The sequence below is a fragment of the Tursiops truncatus genome, chromosome 10 (genome assembly GCF_011762595.2).
Source record: "Tursiops truncatus isolate mTurTru1 chromosome 10, mTurTru1.mat.Y, whole genome shotgun sequence".
NCBI classification, from domain to species: Eukaryota; Metazoa; Chordata; class Mammalia; order Artiodactyla; family Delphinidae; genus Tursiops; species Tursiops truncatus.
This window is the reverse complement of record NC_047043.1, coordinates 2,830,034-2,849,587: the sequence shown is the minus strand read 5'-3', so window position 1 is coordinate 2,849,587 and position 19,554 is coordinate 2,830,034. Positions and strand designations below refer to the sequence as shown.

General features: G+C 49.0%; 1 long non-coding RNA gene across 1 annotated transcript in view; it reads left to right on the top strand.

Moving 5' to 3' along the window:
• Positions 1-17,960, top strand: part of LOC141279626 (uncharacterized) — a 58,764-nt gene extending 40,804 nt beyond the window's left edge. Inside the window, exon 3 of the long non-coding RNA XR_012334208.1 lies at positions 17,771-17,960. This is a non-coding gene — a long non-coding RNA (uncharacterized lncRNA). The remainder of the gene's footprint in view (positions 1-17,770) is intronic.
• Positions 17,961-19,554: the final 1,594 nt, after the last annotated feature.

Here is a 19,554-nt window from a genome sequence, read left to right as displayed (position 1 = left end):
AATTCTCCATTGCGGCCATCCTGACCTAGGAACCATCGACCCCTAAAACTGCAGTTTCCGTTGGTACACCACAGCCTCTCTCCCTGGGCTGGGGTCCCATCTGGCAATCTCCCCGTGTGCATTTATATCGACGTGGCACTCCATTTCAATTTCCTGCCATAGGGAGAGGCCACCCGTGCCCAGGGCCTGGAGCACCAACAAAACATTTCAGATGGAGTTTGTGAGACTCTTTTTGTGGAGGGAACACATTCCTTTAGTGAAACTATGAGGATATGAGGAAAGGCAGGAGAAAATGGCTTTCAGATAGACCTATCACCTATGCATTTGACGTGCTTCTAAATTTTGCTAAATGCCAATGACTTTCAATTCCAGAGAGGTAGAATATCTGTTGCTGGTTCACCTTCCATTGGCCGCGATTCCTAACACGTTAATGTTATGTCCTTCCACCTACTGAAGTTCTTTTCATATTACACTCAGGGCTCCGTTTGAATGTCGCCTTCTCTGTGATGTCATTCTTGACAGCCCTGCTCTGGTCAGAAATAATTGATCCCTACTCTGCTCTCTCGTGTACCTATGCAGAGGTTCCCAATAGATTTCAGATATTAACAATAGATATTTATTTTGCAGTAATTTTTATAAGGATGTCAGAGTGTAGTCTTTAAAGTAACCCAAACAGATTTGACTAATACCTGTCCATTCTACCTGATAAAACACACGTAATTAAATTGTGTATATGTTTTATTGGTGCACTTTCATTACAGCCCTTAACACAGCCAGTCTTATATGGTACATTCCTCTTTCTTATAGACTGTAAGCTAATAGAAGAAAAAAATCACATCTATTTGCTCTTCTTTTTAAATTTTTAATACAATTTTTAAATCTTACTTTCCATTTACAGTTATTACAAAATATTGGCTCCATTCCCCGTGTTGTACAATACATCCTTGAGTCTGTCTTACACCCAATAGTTTGTACCTCTTAAACACCCACCCCTATATTGCTCCTTCCCCCCTCCCCACTGGTGACCACCAGTTTGTTCTCTATATCTGTGGGTCTGCTGCTTTTTTGTTATATTCACTAGTTTGTTGTATTTTTTAGATTCCACTTATATATGAGATCACACAGTATTTGTCTTTCTCTGACATTTCACTGAGCATAATGCCCTCCAAGTCCATCCGTGTTGCAGCAAATGGCATTATTTCATTCTTTTTTATGGCTGAGTAATATTCCACTGTGTATATGTCCCACCTCTTCTTTATTTATCCATCTGTCGATGGACACTTAGGTTGCTTCCACACGTCTGTTTATTCCTCACATTAGCCCTCATGTAGTGTGTTGTACTTACAAGCTGCTCAGTTCTGTGAAACCCACAATATTGTAAGTGAAATTTTATGTGTATATGTGTGAATACAATTTTGGGGGTTAGGGATCCATAGTGTTCTTTAATTTCTCGAAAGAGTCTGAGAACCTGTAGAAATTAATACCCATTGGCCTAAAGAGTCTCATAGTGAGTCTGTTTATGAAGCAAAACACTGTAACACACCTCTGTTCGTAGTACTCCTCATGCACTAATTTGCAGGTTTTAAGGCTTGGATTGTGGGGTGTTAGCTGTATGTGAAATGGGGCACGTGCACGTAGCGGCTCAGTTATTTTCTGCTGTGGGAAATAGCAGCTCCTCCCTCGGTTGGCGGTGTGCCAGCGGGGCTGAGTACTTAGCGCTTCCGCGGGGAGGTGAGCTGAGGCAGGAGCAGGGGGGTGCAAACCAGGCAAGGGGGCTGCATGATTAGCAGCTCCAGTAAGAGTAGGGGGGGCTTTGGAATTACTGATGCAAATGAGGTTTGGGGATTATCGCTGGATATCAATTATCCGTGACCTGCGGCGTCCGCTGGCTACCAGTGACTTAACGTTGCCTGTCAGCTTAAAGGATATCTTTTCATTAAATGTAAAAAATCATGAAGACTGGTGAGCCTTGCGAATGGGTGCTAAGATCGCATCACCTGGGCTGGGGTTCCGGCCCGGGGAACAACTTGATTGGGCGGGAAACGGCAGAATTTCATTTTCTATCTCTGATCCATTAATAGCATGAACGTGCCCTGGGCTGTCTTTAGGAGAATATCCTCCAAAAGCACAACTCTTCTCAAACGGGAGGGCGTGGGAATCTCCGTGAAAGGGGAGTGAGGAGAAATTCCCGGGCTCCCTCCTCACCCGCCTCCTCAGCTGAAAACATGCCGGCCAGACAAGGACAAGATAATCACCGCACCGCACGTGGCACTTCTTGGCAAGACGTGTGTTCACCATGTCGCCGCCCTGCCTGCTGGCGCGTGGTAGTAGCGCTACTCGGCGTCGGATCTGTGATCTGCATTCTAACCTTTCCGCTTCCTCCTCCAGCTAGACACCTGCCTGGGCTCCTTCCCACCTGTGGGACGTGAATTAAAATGGAAAGTAGATAGTCAAATGGCGAATGCAGTGTGATGTCCCAAATAATGTTTCTCCCTGGAAAGCAGGAGTATCCTTTTTTTTTTTTTTTTGCGGTACGCGGGCCTCTCACTGCTGTGGCCTCTCCCGTTGCGGAGCACAGGCTCCGGACGCGCAGGCTCAGCGGCCATGGCTCACGGGCCCAGCTGCTCCGCGGCATGTGGGATCTTCCCGGACCGGGGCACGAACCCGTGTCCCCTGCATCGGCAGGCGGACTCTCAACCGCTGCGCCACCAGGGAAGCCCAGGAGTGTTCTTTTTTGAAGGCTCTCTCATTTGCCTCATTTCTGTTAATTGTTGAGTAACGAAATCCAGCCACCTCTTCTCCCCTCATGAGGGAGAACAGAGTGAGAAAAACAACTTTGGGAGTTTTTCCAAAGGGCGCTGGTATCTCCACAGGCAAAGCCAGGGACTTGTTGCCGTTCGTCTGCGTGCGCGCCCGGAGGATTTGCCCCGCCAGAAAAGGAGGAGGCTCCCCCAACAATAGAGCTCTGTGTTTCCCCTTAGCTTTCTGGAAAAACAGAAAATAATAGCAACCTTGGCTCCTTGAGTGCAATACCACAGTACTGCCCACAGCACGTATAACAGCATCACCTAGTGCCTTGAGGGCTCTTCGCATCGTAAGTGTAAGTGGGCTCAGAAAACCACATACATCAAGGAACATACGCGCGCGTGCGCACACACACACACACACACACACACACACACGAGATATTCCTGACGACAGCACTGTTGGATCTTATGAGCAGTCTTAGGTCCAGAGAAGTTGAATAAGTTACTCAAAATCACACAGCATCACAGAGATGGCTGCACATACTTTTAACTTTGTATTTTTCAGGCCTACAATTCAGCCCTGGGTGTTGCTGCTTTTGGCTCTCTTTCCGTTTAACTTTGGTTTGCTCCCTGCTGCCCCCCAAGAAAAGAACCCAAGAAAAAGAATGCTTACATAAAGAGGGACAGAAGAACAGAATTATGTGTCTTCTCATTTTGCTCACAGATCTCCAAACCCGGAAGGGAGTCCCCAGTGAGAGAGTGGCAGGGCTGGGAGCCGAGCTCCAGGGCCACATGCCAGCCACTGGGCTTCCAGGATGCTCACGGCAACCTGTCCTGCCTCCCGCTGTGCGGGGCCTTGGGGCCAGGCATGCCCTCCGGGCCGCCACGGTGGTGCCAGGAGGGACAGAGACTCGCATTCAGGGAAACCTGTCCCCGCAGGCCGAGCAGCTCTTCTGAAGCCCAGCTGCTGCCCTCCCCGGAAGCCTCGCCTCCTGCGGGGCTCCCACCGTCGCCTCTGAGATCAGTCAGGTCAAGGTCAGATGGCCAGGGCAGGGGAAGCCAAACTCAGGGAAGCAGATTGAGAGAACTGAACAGACACCCGTATGGCAGGCTCCCAGCTGTGACTCAGCAGAAGTTCTGGAATGTGGAGCCTTAACTAAATGTCTGTGGACGAGACCAGAATTGCTGCTCGTGGAATTGGTGGCGAACGCAGAGACGCCGTGGCTGATGAGGGCGTGAACGCGGGATGTTGGAGAGGCGGGCCCTGCTCTCCGCAGAGCAGCTCCGAGGACATTTACGTGCGGTGAGGACCGTCCGCGGTGGGGATGCTCACCGGTGGGTGCTGGAGCCCTCAGGGGAGCCCGGCGGCGTTTCCTGGCTCAGCAGGGGCCGGCGTGCTTGGGCCAAACCCGGGGGCTGTGCCCGTTCCCGGTGTGACGGAGGAGGAACCCCAGAGCTGACCGATGTGGGGAGAGGGCTCTTGGCTTCCGGCCACCAGACGACACAGAGAAGCAGGGTGTAGACAGGAGGGGACAGTCGGCAGGTGTCCTTGCTGGCGTCGCAGCAGCTGTATAGGCGGTGGCCTTTGGTGCTGAGGCCGGAGGGCTGGATGGACAGCCGTCCGAGCTGCAGAGATTCTTGTCCTGTGTGACGAGAGCCCAGAATACACCGGTGACGACGAGCAGAGCGAGGTGTCCCGGGGGACCCACGGGGGCTCCCCCCACCCCCCGGCTCCTGCGAGGGTAAAGGGGAAATACTCACCGTGTCCCTTCTGAGCAGCTGGTAGGAAAGAGGGCAGGAGCCGCGGCGGGAAGCTGCTCCGCTTTCTACCAAGTCCAGAGAGTCCTTCACCTGTTTCTCTTAATCCTCCGCAGTTTAAAGTGTAAATACCCCTCCAGAAAGTTGTGCCAGTGACTACAGTACTTCAGACGCCCAGTTGGCTTTCTCTCAACACTCCAGGATCACGCGTTTATTGGGAGTTATTTATGTGCAAGGCCCTGTACCCGGTGGTAATGCCAAAGGTTAACAGACAATAACACAGTCACCGCAAGAGCGGGACTTGAGTTTAATCCCTGATTCTAGCTCTCTGGCTTTATTTGGCAAATCTCGTCTGTGAAATGGGGTGACAATGCCAGCCTCGTGAAGTAGACCCGGGAACAACATGCTCTTCTTTTATAAAACAACCTACGTGATGCCCAGCAAGTGACAGGCACTCTGTAGATGGAAGTCCCCCCTGCCCTCCACTGAGGCAAGTGGCACAGTCGTTGGGGGGGAAGGATGGTCCTGGAGACCCCTGCTGGATCCCAGCCGGGGCTGGGTATCGGAGCAGCAGCCTGCAGCCGCGTGCCCTGGAATTGCAACCAGAGAGGACACGGACACTTAGGGAAAGGAGCCTTTGAACGGTGCTTCGAGGGGCGAGGCGGGGGGAGGCGGCATGGCGGGCCAACGGGACGGCACAGGCCAGGCCCAGAAGTTCCTGGTTGCACACAGCCTGCTCCGAGGATGGGCCCGCCCCGGGGCTGTGGTGGTGCCTGAAGGGGGCTGCGGGCAGGCCTGGGGGGCCCTTGGGTGACCCCAGCGTTACCCTGAAGGGACACTGCACGGCCCTTCAGGGCTCCTCCAGGAGCAGGGGCTGTGTGGACCACGCCTTTCTCGGCAGGCTGTTCTGGAAGCTCCGCGTCGAGGAGCTTCTTCAGAGCCCCGGGGCCCAGGACCAGCCCCTTCCTGACTGTGTTCCCGCAGCTGCAGAGGGTCTTAATCGGGCCCCATTGTCCACGGGCCAGCTGAATCCTGAAAAATACCAAAAGAAACATATCACGCCATAGCTTGGAAGTAATGCTGTTACCCCGGGCGTTAGTCAGACTCTTAGTGATGTACAGTGTCCGGTTTTGAACACGAGCGAAGACTGAAGATACTGAGGCGGGACGAGAAGGCACAAAAGGGATCCGAGGGCGGCCGCACTGGTCGGGGAAGGCGGAGGAGGGAGGCGGCTGGGGGGAGAAGGTGACGGTCAACGTCAGCCGTCTCTTCCAAGGAGACGCTTCTCACGGGGCAGAAATGACGTTCCTCCCCCTCGTGGAGACTAGAGCGAAGTGAAGGTCTGGGGCTGCCCGGGGGTCTCCTTTCCCCCACCTGCCCCGACCCCCGTGCAACGAGCAGACGAAGGGGTGTGCAGCCCCGCGGCTGCCCTCAGGCTGCCCGGGGACCAGGACGCAGCACACGTGGTGCAGGGTCGGGGGGTGCGTGGGATGGGCTCGGCCTCGGGTCGGTGCTAACGGGCATTTTAAAGGCTAAGGCGCCTGGGATCGTCAGAGGGGCCCGTCTTCAACCACTTGCGGCAGCACGTCCTTGGGGCACGTCCCCACTGCTCGCAAAACACCAGGGGCTGTGGCTGAGAGGCGGTGTTTGCAGCCTAAGTCTGAGCACCCAGAGGGCAGGCCCCCTGGGAGGAGCAGGACAGGGCAAGACCCCAAAGCAGGAGGCGGGATGGGGCTCGCGTTCAGCCTCCGACAGCTGCTGAGATTGTTTCAATTTTCTTTCAAAGAGGCTTGAAGGGAGAGGCAGCAGGTTGAGAAGGCTGCTTCTTGAGCAGAAGAGAATTCACAAACAGGAAGTAATTCCAGCAATGAGCAGTCAAATCCAGGTCCACTGTGTGTGTGTGTGTGTGTGTGTGTGTGTGTGTGTGTGTGTGTGTGTGTGTGTGTGTGTGTGTGTGTGTGTGTGTGTGTGTGTGTGTGTGTGTGTGTGTGTGTGTGTGTGTGTGTGTGTGTGTGTGTGTTGTGTGGTCCTTTCTAAACAGATGTGTTACATGCCAATGTGCCAGCAGGAAAACTAGGGGACCGAGGGCCCAGAGCAGATTTTGTGGACCCTGGGCCTCCCTTCTGACCTGACGGCGTTTCACTAAACAATTGCAAGGGGATTTCTGACTCTGCTCAGAGTTTCTTTATCAATCAGGATTCCTTAGTCTGTGACGAATGGAAAAACCCTGTCTCAAATAGGCTTCAATAATAAGGAAATGTATTCCCTCCATCGTAAGGGGCTCAGAGTGGGTCTCCAGAGGCGATGAATTGAGTGGCTACGGTGTCAGAATGGGCCAGGTTCCTTCTGCCCAGGCCAGAGCAGGCCGGGCATCATCGGTCCACAAACAATCTCTGCACGAGAGAGCAAATCGTCCCAGAAGCCCCTCAGATGCCCTGGGTCTCAGACTAACCAGCCTGACAAACCCAGCCTGAAGCAGCCATTGGCAAAGGGAGAGGGAAAGCCACAGTGGGCTCATACCTCTCAGGATCTCTCCTCGGGTCAGGGTCCAAGCTGTGGCTGGAGTCTCCCCTGAACCGTGCATCGAGGAGGATAGAAATCTCAACAAAAGCAGGATTCTGCTCCGAAGGAGGACCGGTGAGTGGAAGAAACGTGTTTGACAAACACCTGAACCATGACGGCTATAGCTTCTTTCCCAGAAGAGAGCTGGTTTGGAAAATGACTTAACATGGAGCTAATCCCAAGGGTGTCCATGACCCTACGTCAGAGGACAGGTTTACCGCGCCCACCAGTGGTCCACGGGAAGGCTGAAGTGGAGCCTGCTGGGCTCTGCACCCTCACCTGCTCCCCGTGCCGGAACGAGGGCTCTGGAAGCAGACTGTAGGCAGGGATTGGGAGGGGTGTGGGACGTCAGAAGGAAAGGTGCAGAAACCTGCTTCTTGTCTGTGTCCCTCCAGTCCTTCCTGGGGGCATCCAGGCCCTAGGTTTTCCCACGAGGTAAGCCTTTGACACGTCTAACAAGATCGTCTCCGTGGAGCCTAGGCTTCTTTCTGCTGTAGAAAACTAAGCAAAGTGCCTCAAACGTACAGATGCTCGGACAACCTTTGTTGGATGAATAAGTGAGTGGATGGGTGTCTGACCAGCACAGCTACATGTGTTTCCTGTTAGGTTTCCTGCAAACAGTGAGCAGTGCTCTGAAGAATGTGCTGTGAGGTCAGCGGCAGAGCCGGGACCATGTCCTGGCCGAGCTGTGATCTGGTCCAGGCCCTCTGTGCAATCTGGACGTGGTCCATGGGGACCGCAGCTGAGGTCAGCACTGGCACCGGTTCAGCCCCACGCTGCGGAGACGAATGAGGAAAACAACCGCTGGCGTGGGGGGGTGGGGGTTGGGCCTCTGTGGGCGCCTCTGCCTCCACACTCTGTCCTCTGGGCCTCGGGCTGCCACGTGGGGAGCACCCTTCAATTTCGAGGCCTGTGTGCTCGACCTCATCCCAGAGGCTGGCGAGGCCCAGGGCTGTGCGTACTGTTTCTACTAGCCGTAGCGCGTGGATGAGACTCCCTTATTTAAATTGAGATAAATTTTGTATTTGAAAACATTTATTTGGGCGAACAGCTATTCCCAATATAAGAAACTAAGTTGAGCTTTAAAAAAATACTGATATGGAAACTCAGTGGAGCTAAATATGGAACACTATTCCATTGTGTAGAGGAAAGGAGGCTGGCTACATTTTATTTTCTTCCATTCTATTTGGCTCTAAATTATAGGAATTTATTCTTTCACAGTTCTGGAGGCCAGAAGTCCAATGATAAGGTGTCAGCAGGGTTGGGTCCTTCTTTTAGTAAAAATTCATTTAAAAAATGTTTAATTGTAGTAAAATACACGTAACACATAATTGACCATTTTTAAGTGTATAGTTCAGGAATGTGTGTATACACACACACATTCATGTTGTGCAGATAATTTTAGATAAACTTTTGGTTGAGGTACAACTACTGCTGCAGGAAAGTGCACAAAGCCTAAACGCACAGCTCCATGGGTTTCCACAGAGTGGACGTTCCCGTGTAATCCAGCCCAGATCAGGAAACAGAATGTCATCAGTGCCCAAGAAGGCCTCCAAACGCCTCTCCCAGTCACCACCCACCCACGTCCAAAAGGTAACCAACCACCAACTGCCTTCTGTCACCCTAGAAGTAAGTGTGCCTGTTTTGGAACTTTGTCTAAACGGAATTATATAGTATGTACTCCTTTGTGTCTGGTTTCTTTTGTTCAGAGTCATGTTTGAGAGACTCCTCCATGCTGTGCTAATAGTCGTTTGTTCCTTTTCATTGCTGCGTAGTATTCCATTGTATGAATATAGCACTTTTCATCCATTCTTTTGTGGATGGATACCTGGTTGGTTTTCAGTTTGGAACTATAATGAATGATATTCCTTATTAGCTCAATGAATGCCTCTAGGAGGATTGTTGGTTACGCCTTTTGGTGCACATTTGTGATGGAAACCCAAGAGTAGAATTGCTGACTGGTGGGGTTTTCGTGTGTTCAAATTTAGTAGGTGTTATCATAGAATTTTCCAAAGTGGTTGTACCAGTTTACATTCTCACCAGCAGTGTATTAGAGGTCTAATTACTTTACATCTTCGCCAACTGTTGAAATAGTTTGTCTTTTTAATGTTATCCATTCTGGTGGGTGTGTAGTGGAATCTCACTGGAGTTTTACTTTGCATTTCCCTGATGAACAGTAAGGCCGAACACCTTTTCATATGCTTATTGACCATTTGGTTATCTTCTTTGGTGTGACACCTATTCAAGACTTTGACCTCCTGTTTAAAAGTTGGCTTATTTTTTTTTCTTATTGATTTGTAGGAATTCTTTATATATTCTGGGCACAAGCCTTTCACTGAGTATATGTATTACAAATATCTTCTCCCACTCTGTGGCTTGCTTTTTCACTCTCTCCCCTAGTAGTGAATTTGTTGATCAGAAGTTCTTAATTGTAACACAGTCAAGACTGTCAGTTTTTCCTTTAAGATCAGTGCTTTCCGTGTGTTCTGTCTGAGAAATACGTGTCTATCTCAAAAGTCATGAAGGTATTTTCCTATGTTATTTTCTAGAGCGTTATTGTCTTTCTTACGCTTTCACATTTGCATCTACAATCCACGCTGGAACTGATTTTGCATATGGTGTGAGGTAGAATCATTCTTTTTTTTTTTTTTCTTTAAACTCAGCCTTGCTTCTTTCAAAAACCATTCGTTGTGTTGTTTCAAGCTAAATGATTCAGGCATTCCAGAGAAACCTGGCTTCCAGAGAACAACCGCCCTATTTGTTATTTTGTCCCTAGTTGGAGAAAAAACTCTTTTACCCCCATCTGCAAAAAGAAGATATCAAGCTGAGCTAAGCTTCACTTTATTGACAGCTGTGTGAGTGTTAGGAAACAGTGTACCCATGGTTCTGGAACGTCCTAGAATTTCATCCTTACAAAGAGGGCGCATCTCTCTATTCTGTGCTCTTCTTGGTGTTTATTTTTCTAAAAGTGAACATAAATATTTCCCTTTTGCTTGAGGTGCAGTGCCTGGATCTGTGAACTCCTGCCTTATCGCACTATAGGGAAGGAGCTGTGGGTCCCCTGCCTGTCATCCGTCTTCTGTAGCCACTGTTACCTGGCTCAGGGCAAGGCATGGTCTCTGGTTAGATGACGGTCAGGCTGCACAGCCTCCGACTGGGGGGTGTTTCTCCCCAGGTTAGATTATTTATTTACTCGCTAGGTTGTAAAGCTGTCTGCTGCAGAATCTAGGAAACTCCTCGTCCCACGGCGCTTCGTCCCCGTAGTTGAAATCGAGTGTGAAATCCTCTGAGATACAGAGTTGCTCAAAGTATGTTTCATTCTCCCTTTTCTCCATCAGTCCCGCTCTGAGTGCCTCTGGCTGCCTCGCTTTCATTCTGTGCAGCTCCTCGGTAGCCTGATGGATTTTGCCATTACACTGTTTGTTGGTGAAAGTGACTCTCCTTTGGTATCAGTGCCGCATTTTCTCTCCTTCTCCCTCTGTTCACTTTTATGCCTGTTGTATATAATCTTCAGTAGCTTTATTGGGCTGCCATTTTGTTTTGAAAGAGATGTTGGTCATTTTAAAGAGCATCTTTTAGCAAAAATTCATCTTCTTAGAGTTTTCGGGCCTTTGCTAGTAGTTTGTTTGATTTCATGAACCCTCTCCCCCAAAACAAGGGCTGAAATTTTACAAGGCATGCTTCTAACAAAGCAACTTTCGTTTGGTTTTAAGAAAAGGTCAAGACATTTGCAATGTCACAGGCTAATGTAATGGAAATACCACTCAGGCGGGAGTGAGCGGAGTTGATCCCAGTCCCAGTTCTGCCATTTACTCTTCAGTGGTCTCAGTTTCCTTGTCAGTTAAATGGAGGAATTGGCTCTCGAGGACACTTTCAGCCATAATATTGTAGATTTCTCTGCAAACGGACACCGCCAAGGTTGGAAAGTCAGGACTGTGAATCAGTCATATAGATTTAGTTCACCTTTCTTAAGGTTTTATATTTTAAAAATTTGTATGTGGAGACATTCTTGTAAGAGAAGTCAATCTTACTAGGTTTCATCACATACACACACACACACACACACACACACACACACACACTCACAGCAAAACAATGCAAAGTCCGAGTAATGGCTTACTTAGACTTTAATGTTCAACATGACAGTAAAAGTGAAGTACAAAAAAGGCTTTGGATAGTTTTTTGGCATTAATTTCAAATTTCATCTATTAATTTATTTTGTATAGAACCATTTAAATGTTGATATTTCAAACTATTTCATTTGAGTTTTTTTGAAAATACATCTCAAAATCAGCTGTACCGTATCCACTATTATTTTCCCCTTTTGGTAAGTAGTCTAAAAACACATTTCTAAAAAGCTCTGGCGTTGGAGGTTTCTGGGGAGTGGTTGCTCTGTCAGCACACACGTATTGGGCATTTTCTGTATATCAGGCACAGTGGAGGTGTCAGGAGGTAAAGTAAGACATGGCTATTGTCCTTAGGAAGTCTGCAACCTACCTGGACAAATGAGACTTAAGGAAGTGAAAATGTAAATCACAATAAAAATGTAAATAATGATTAAGGACCATGATTCCCAGGCATTTTTTTTTTAGAATCTGATAAAGTGATTCTAAAGGATGGGCAAGAACTGCCAAGAAAAAGTTGAGATGAATTATAAGCAGTGATTGGGGGGAGGAAGTGCTTATACTTAGTTACCCAAAAGGACTATGAAACCATAGCAATTATAAAAGTCTGCAATAATTTAGGATCAAATAAGGTAATAGAAACAGATCCAAGTGTGCGTGTGTGTGTGTGTGTGTGTGTGTGTGTGTGTGTGTACGCCAGTATTCAACACATGATAAAGTTGGCAAAAAAAAAAGGAAGAAAGATAATCTTAGATAATTGATAAACTCTTTGGAAATCATGATAGATGCTTCATCATATACATTAAAATAAATCCCAGATGAGCTAAAGTTTAAATGTCAAAATGAGTACAAGCAAATAAAGGTAAACACTCATGTGATCTTAGGTGTAGGAAAGGTCTTTTAAACCAACACATTTAAAGGAAAAGAGGGTTAGATTTGACTAATAAAAAGCTTAAAATACATTTTGCATATCAAAAATCCTAGACAATTTTCATCTATAATGATAGAAAAAGTAGATCAGTGGTTGCCTGGGGCCAGGGTGGAAATGGAAATTGACTGGAAAGGAACATGAAAGAATTTTTAAGGGTGATGAAAATGTTCTCAATTTTGCCTGTGGTGGAAGTTACACAGGTACATACATTTGTCAAAACTCATCAAACTTTTCACTTTAAATGACTTCATTTTATTAACAAATTGCATCTCAGTCAAGTTGACCTTTTAAAAGCCTTGTAAAAATAATTAAAAGGCAGCCTATAAACTAGGAATATATTTGCAACATCTGTAACAAAAGGTGTGAAGAGGAATAAGAATAAGAGAAACATTCAGTGTAAAATGGACCAGGGATATGAACAGGGAAAAGAAAACAACGGAGAAGCTCTGTGAAAACAAACTCAACTCCACCAGTAACCACAGAGTGCAAAATCAAAGCCAGCAGAAGTCAGTGACATTTACCATACTGGCAAAGAGGGAGGAGAAAAACACGTGTTGCTGGTCAGTATGTGCTGAAGTATGCACTCTCGGGTAGATGACATTTTGGTGCAGTATTATAAGCCAGGAGACATTCCGATTTTGAAAATTCCCAAGCAAATGCACACAGACATCCTCACATATTCTTGAGCCTCCCACCTCCATCCTAAACTCTCATCCCATCTGTGACTCTGTCCCATCCCTGAGCCCCTTCTCCTTGCTTCATCTCTAAACCTGATCCCATTCCTAAGCCTTACTCCATCTCTCACCCTGTGTGGGAACTTCTACTCTTAAACTTGTATGTGCAAGATTATTCTTTGCAACATGTATTAGGTAGCCTTGATGAGCAACAGACCACCCCCTGTGGTGGCCATTTAGGGTTCCCAAGGACAGCCAGGGAGCCACCCTGGCGTGCAAGCACACCTCTGGTCTCCGCTTGTGTGCACTTACTAACGTCCCCTCGGCAAATCAAGCCTCGTGGCCAGCACAGATCTGAGATTGGAGAAGTAGACTCCTTACCTTGATATTCTCCTTGATAAGAGGCAAATATTAGCTGGACAGGTTTTACAGTCTCCCACGCAACATTATTTAATAATGAACTTTAGAAATCATCTAAATGTCCAAAAATAGGGAACTGGTGAAATTTCTAAAATTTCAACCATACGGTAAGCCATGCACGACATTACAGAAAAACATTTGATATATAAAGAGGCACTGTGACAGTACAAGACAAAATACTCTGCATAAAACCACTTCAGTGGAGAAAAACAAAGCATGGAAAAAATGACCAGAGGGACAAAATCTAAAACGTTTCGCCCCTATGTCTGAACAGAAGGGTTACGAGAGATATGTTTCCTTATACTTAAAGTATAGGTTGGCCTGGTCTCTGCCTCTTGTTCCCTGTGGGACCACAAGTAAGTTCCAGAAACTCTTCAAGCCTCAGTTTCTCCATCTATAAAATAGGGGTTATGCTAACACCTACCTTGTTGTCATGAGGATTAAATGAGATACGTCATGGGAAGGGGTCCACACGTAGCCAGGCACATAAAAATTGGTCAATAAATGGTAGATAAGAATTCATTATTTTTTATAGTTAAAGAACGTAATAATAAATGCTGTTTTTAGACCACAGTTTGAAAGACATAAACTTACAATAGTATTTATATTTACTTAGTCCCATTGACTGAAGAAGTACATGACAAAAAGGGTCAATAACTTTTCGTAACGTTTTCTATTAGATTTGTGTTTTATTAATCCCATTAATACCGATGTGAAAAATGGCGGTCCATATAATATGTGATAAATATTTACTAAATCCACAGATGATGTGTGCTGTGTTTGATGCCCTGCCAGTGATTTTTGTCTCACGGGTTGGGAACCAATTATTTGAGACAACAAAAGAAAAGACGTAATGGATCAGAGCGGAGCCTGATCAATTGCCAATTAAATCTTCTAGGCAGTACGTGGATAATGCTGGGAGCCTGATATTTCCTAGACTATGTAAGACTTTCTCTCCATAGCAAATGGCGCCAGAGGTTTGTATTACCCTCAACTATGACCAGCCACAGTTTGGTCTATCTTGCTTTTCTTTCTTGGTTCAGACTCACTGCCCGGGGCTCCGGGGAAGCACAGATTTCATAAGGTTGATGCTTTCTGGGTACCGTTTGCTATTTTTTTAAATCGCACATGTGACTTTCAGAGTTTGATTAGTTTCGAGTCCACAGAAAACCTCCCAGCTTATTTTTCCCCAGCATTCTTCCAAATGCTCTTAACCCCCCAAATCCCATGAAAACAAAACAAAACGCTGAAGTGGGTGAGATGCACGCCCCTTTCAACCACCCGTTCAAAGCCTGTCTGTCGACAGCAGGTCACCATGCAAGGCTCTGAGAAGACACGGCTGTCCTTAACGGCTAACGTGCAGAAGGGCATCCCCACGCGCCCTGACATTCAGGGCACCACTTCTTGGAGTAAATCCGTATGTTTTCTTCTTGCTGCACGGAAACAGTACTGCCCTGTCTTTTCTTTGGATGAATCTGATGAAATTCTATGATTTTCCTCCTCGGCCTTATCATTCTGGACAGAAGAGGCCACAGTTTTGTTCCCTCTTATAGAAGGTTGTCCATAATCTTGATTAATTTAGACACCTCTGCCAGGACGTTCTGGTGAGGCCTGGACAACGTCAACACACTCAGCGCGATAACCGTTGTGTCAGCTGAGTGGGGACTTCCGAGGCCAACGTATCCTAATGGGTGGGTTTTATTCTCTTCCTGATTTTGGCTCCAGCCAGACATTGAGGAAGGAGCTCAGGGAAGATTCCACAAGGCCCTCAAGTCCTCTTCCTAGACAGCCGTGAGCCCAGCCCCAGGTCAAGACAGTCTGGGGAGTAAGACCTCGAGTATCACCTGCCATGCCTCCACCGACGCCCCATGACTTCATTCCTGCTGGCCCGTGACCCTGTTCTCGTGTTCCATCACTGGCTTTCCTCTGACCCCTGGGAAGTGCAGGCTGCTTTAGTCTTTCTGTGGAGGTGTAGCCCCTCCTCTGCACTCCCCTCGGTAGTCCTAGGAATACAGGATGAAGCATCAGGGTGCTCCCCGTTTCTGCAGTGAAATGAATCTCCCCGCGTAGCCAGCCTGCCTGGGCTTTGGCAGCCTCTGGATACAACTGAGGCCACGTCCACGGATCCCTGTAGCCCGGCTCTGCAGAGCCCATATCTGTCTTCACAGATCCCCCCTCCGCAAGTGTGTCCGAGGCTCCCAGCGTCCTGTGGATTCACTCACAGATGGGCCCCTGGAACTTAAACAGCCACAGCTCCTGGCTCCCTGACTGTCCTTGTGGGTGTGACGCCCATGGAATCGCTGGGGTTCACTGGGCTCTGCTGCTGCCAGGCTCCAGCCCTGCCTCCCACCTTGCGGCGGCCAGAGCTCACAGAACTAGGGGAAACCGCTGGCCACAGTGTGGTGCGCTCGGCTGTGCCGCGGCTAGAGGGCCAAGCTCCTACTGTCCCCGAGGGCAGGGCTTCCTGTTTGGCCATCTGTTCCTGCTGGCCTCAGGGTAAACCTTTCTTAATTTACCCTGGCTCTGGAGAACTGGGAGAGAATGCTGTTTCATCCAAAAAACTGCCTGAGGCCTAAATTGTAACAGTGCTTGGTGCCCCAGTTCTGCAAGTTCAAACAAACCTGAAGCCATCTTCCTCCAGATACACCAGGGCATCAGGATAGCTGGATCAAGGCAGATTCCAGCATCAGCAACCTGTTCTCCCTGGAATCAGTTCTCTGATCTTTCTGTTTCGGAACTGATAAGGTTCTAGACACCCAGGGCATCACATACAATTCGCACATGATACACTGCACAAATGTGAAAAGATATTAGGAAGTAAATGGCGCCCCCTAGAGTTGTTCGGTGTACAGCCTGCACAGCCGTTCACAGCGGCCCTTAGTGCTGTCTCTTGGGCCCCGCCGTCCTCACTGTAACATGGATCAGACCTTCTTTCCAATCCTTGACCCTCGAGAGGGTCAGAGATCCACTGCCCCCTCCCGCATACTAATTAGTCTTTATAAAAATTTGCAACAACAAAGAGATGCTGGCAGAACTTCACTCAGAGCGTCTGAGACCCACCCACTGTCCCTGAAAAATTCCTCTTCCGCTTGTAAGACGCTCGCGTCTCTTCAGATTCTCAAAGAATTGTGACGCGTAGACACCAGTAAGTCTTGACAGTGAGTAAGTGTTCCTCGTACCAGAATCCCTGCCAAGTAGCCTGGAACAGGAAATAGAGTCATCACTAGGGTCACAGCCCCCAGTTCTTCTTGACGTCAGCATCTCTGCTGCTACTCCCTGGATAGAGACCATCTGTCAAAACGCCCTCCTCCATCTGTGTCTCCTTTTGTCACTGCTGTGAGGGCTGCCGGGGGATCTAGGAATAGCCTCTGTGTCCCTGTCCTTCTCAGAGGCTCTCCAGGGCTCCGGCCACCACTTGGACTGTGTGCCCACAATTCAGTTGGCTGCCGTTGGGTTATTGTTCCTTTCTTTGTCTGAATAGAGTCCCGTCGGCTACTTCAGACAATGAGATAATCAATAGCGTTAGCTGTTCGGGGTCCACAGATTTCCTGACACAGTGTACGGTGCCCGCGGAGAAACGGGACTTGAAAGAGTTTACGAGGTAGCTCAGACGAGCTATTGGAGATACTGGCGCACAATTGCATCTATATATAGGACTGCCCCGGATCCACCCCTGGCCGCAAGCTTTGATACCATTCTTCGGGGCATTTTGAAGTCCCAGACCTCTTTCCTCACTCAGTTCGGCTCAATGTTAGAGCTTCTTGTAAAGAACTAACTGGGTCCCTCATTATGGTATAATTTGATTTCAGGGCAGGGACAATGAGATAATAACACGGCCCCAGAGCCGGGCGGGGTCATGGGTCAGAGTCCAGGCTCAGCTCTCCCTCTGACCCGCTGTGCCAGCCAGGGGGTCACTTAACCCCTTGCGTCTCTGCTCTCTCATAGGTAATTTAAAAGGACTAGAGTAGTAGAGATGAGAGAAAAGTGGCTTTAAAGGTGGGAAGAACCGGGTTTTAACCCCAGCTCCTACCACTTTCTGCCAGTCACATTATCAAACGCTGTGCGTGCTTCCCTTCAGTACAATGGGCCAGTTCGTACTCACTGGGCTGATCTGGGAGAGGCATTAACAGGAAAAACGCTGAGCTGGACACACAGTATGTCTTCAGTGAGTGCTAGTTTTTCCTTTGCTCTCTGAAGATTTGTCCAGCTTTGTTAAAAACTGAATTTGGAGTCAGAAAACCTGGATTTACTTCTCAGCGGTCTCGGTGTGTGCGAGTTGCATGGTGTCTCTGAGCCTCTGTTTCCACATCTGTGTAATGGCCTTATCGCTGCTGGAGCTACATGGAACAACACCCGTGAAAGGGCTTAAAGACATAAAAGATCGTCTGAGTCAGAATGTGCGGGTCGCTCCCCCAGCTCGCTTCCAGCTGTCACACCTCTCGTCACTGTGCCCCCCTCTCTGGACCCTCCACTGCATCATTAAAAACTCCCGAGCAGCGGGTAGGACGGGGTGTACCTTCTCAAAGGGCCCACACGTATGTTTCCACTTCTCAGCGAGCGTTCTCCAAATGCCAGGCCGGTCGCCACCCAGCCCAGGAGGCTCCCAGAGACCAGTTGTCGGGTGAATGCCCTTCACAGATGTTCCCTGATCTCAGGCTCTTCAGTGGTGGGGGAAGTGGAAGCCGACGCGACTCCAAAATAAACAGGTGAGAGCCTCCTGCTGGGACCCCAGCCAGCTGGGTGTTCAGGGGCCTTGCTGTAAGCTGGACTCTCAGAGGAGCGGGGTCGGGGGGGGGCAGGCGTCACTTCCCAGAGGGCCTTCCCACACCACACATGGCCATGCTCCACCGGGGGGTGCCTTGTATTCACACTCCCCCGCCCGCCGCGGAAACCTCACCACTTCCCTCAAGCATTTCCCGTGACACCCAACCGCCTCTGGGTCCTGGGCTCAGCAGCCAGGAGCCTGACCCCTGGCACGTCGGAAACCCGGACACACATGCTTATAAATGGCTTATTTTAGGATAATAGAATCGAGTGTTGCGACACACCAGACAGACAACCAGGAAGGCATTTAATTGGATTGAGGAGACTTTAAAAATGGGTTTTCACGGCTGGGATCTGTATGGAGTATGAGGTGTTCATTACAGCAATGACATTGTGCAGTTGTAACAGCCCTTGGTGAAGGCGCCCTCTGAATTTTCTTAGAAGCCAAGAGAACTGGATGTACAAAATGAAAATGTTTTCTAGATGTTTGTGAAAGCCCCTGTTAACTATTCTATCTAGTGTTCATGGAAATGGTTTCCCACTGATTCAGCCAAGGGAGCTCATGATTCTGGCTTTATTGAGAGTCAGAGAGTGTCTGTGCATAGGTGCAATCGTACTGTGACCTGGGGACACCTCCCTCTGGGGGTTTCATCCTCAGGGAGGGAAAGAGGGAGATAACTCCCTCCGCAGTGACTTGTGTCAAAAGGCTAAGGGCATTTTCCCCCGTGGACAGTGGTCCACAGGGGACAGCGGCTTCACGACCAGCTGGACGCTATAGTTCAAGAGGCTTGCACAGACCAGAGCATGTGCTGGGGCTGCAGGAAGGGGCTGGGGGGACACTCTGGATCCTGCTTCCGTGGTGGGGGTAGGGCACACGGCAGTCTCCCAGAAACGGGACCTTGTCTGGTGTTTCCTCTTTATGCTGGCATGGTGACCAGTGGGTGCCACCCGCTGGGTGGCCGCGGGTTCGGAGTGAAAGTCCCAGACCAGTGACTCTCAACCTTCGCTGCACGTTCCAACCCCCCGGGAGCTATAGGTAGTCTGATGCATGGGCCCCCAGGCCAGTGAGAGCAGAATCTGCAAGCCTGAGAAATAGCCCCTCTAGGCCACCATCCTCGTCTGGGAGAGGGGATGTCGTATGTGTCTCACGGGATTGCTGGGAGTCCCACGTGGCTAGTGAACAGTGGTTGGTGTGAGCGTCCAAGTTCACGTTCTCCCACCCCCTCCCTCAGCCCTCCCAGCACTGCTCCAGGCAGAAAGTGCAAAGCAGATCACTGGGAGATCCAGACCACTGGCTCCCAAAGAGCGCTCTCTGGATCCCAGCATCACTTGGGAACTTGCTAGAAACCCGGATCCTCCAGGCTCATCCCGGATCCGCTGATGCTGAAAGTCTGGGAATGGGGTCCAGCAGTGGATGTTTTAACAAATCTCCCTGATGATTCTGACCATGCTAAGTCCAAGATGCTCCTCTCTTTATCTGTGGTGACTTCTAGCATTGCCAGCTGCCTCTGCTCCCTGCTTCGGCCCGGGTTAGACCCTTTGGCTGACTGGACTCTCCCACTCAATGGACACCC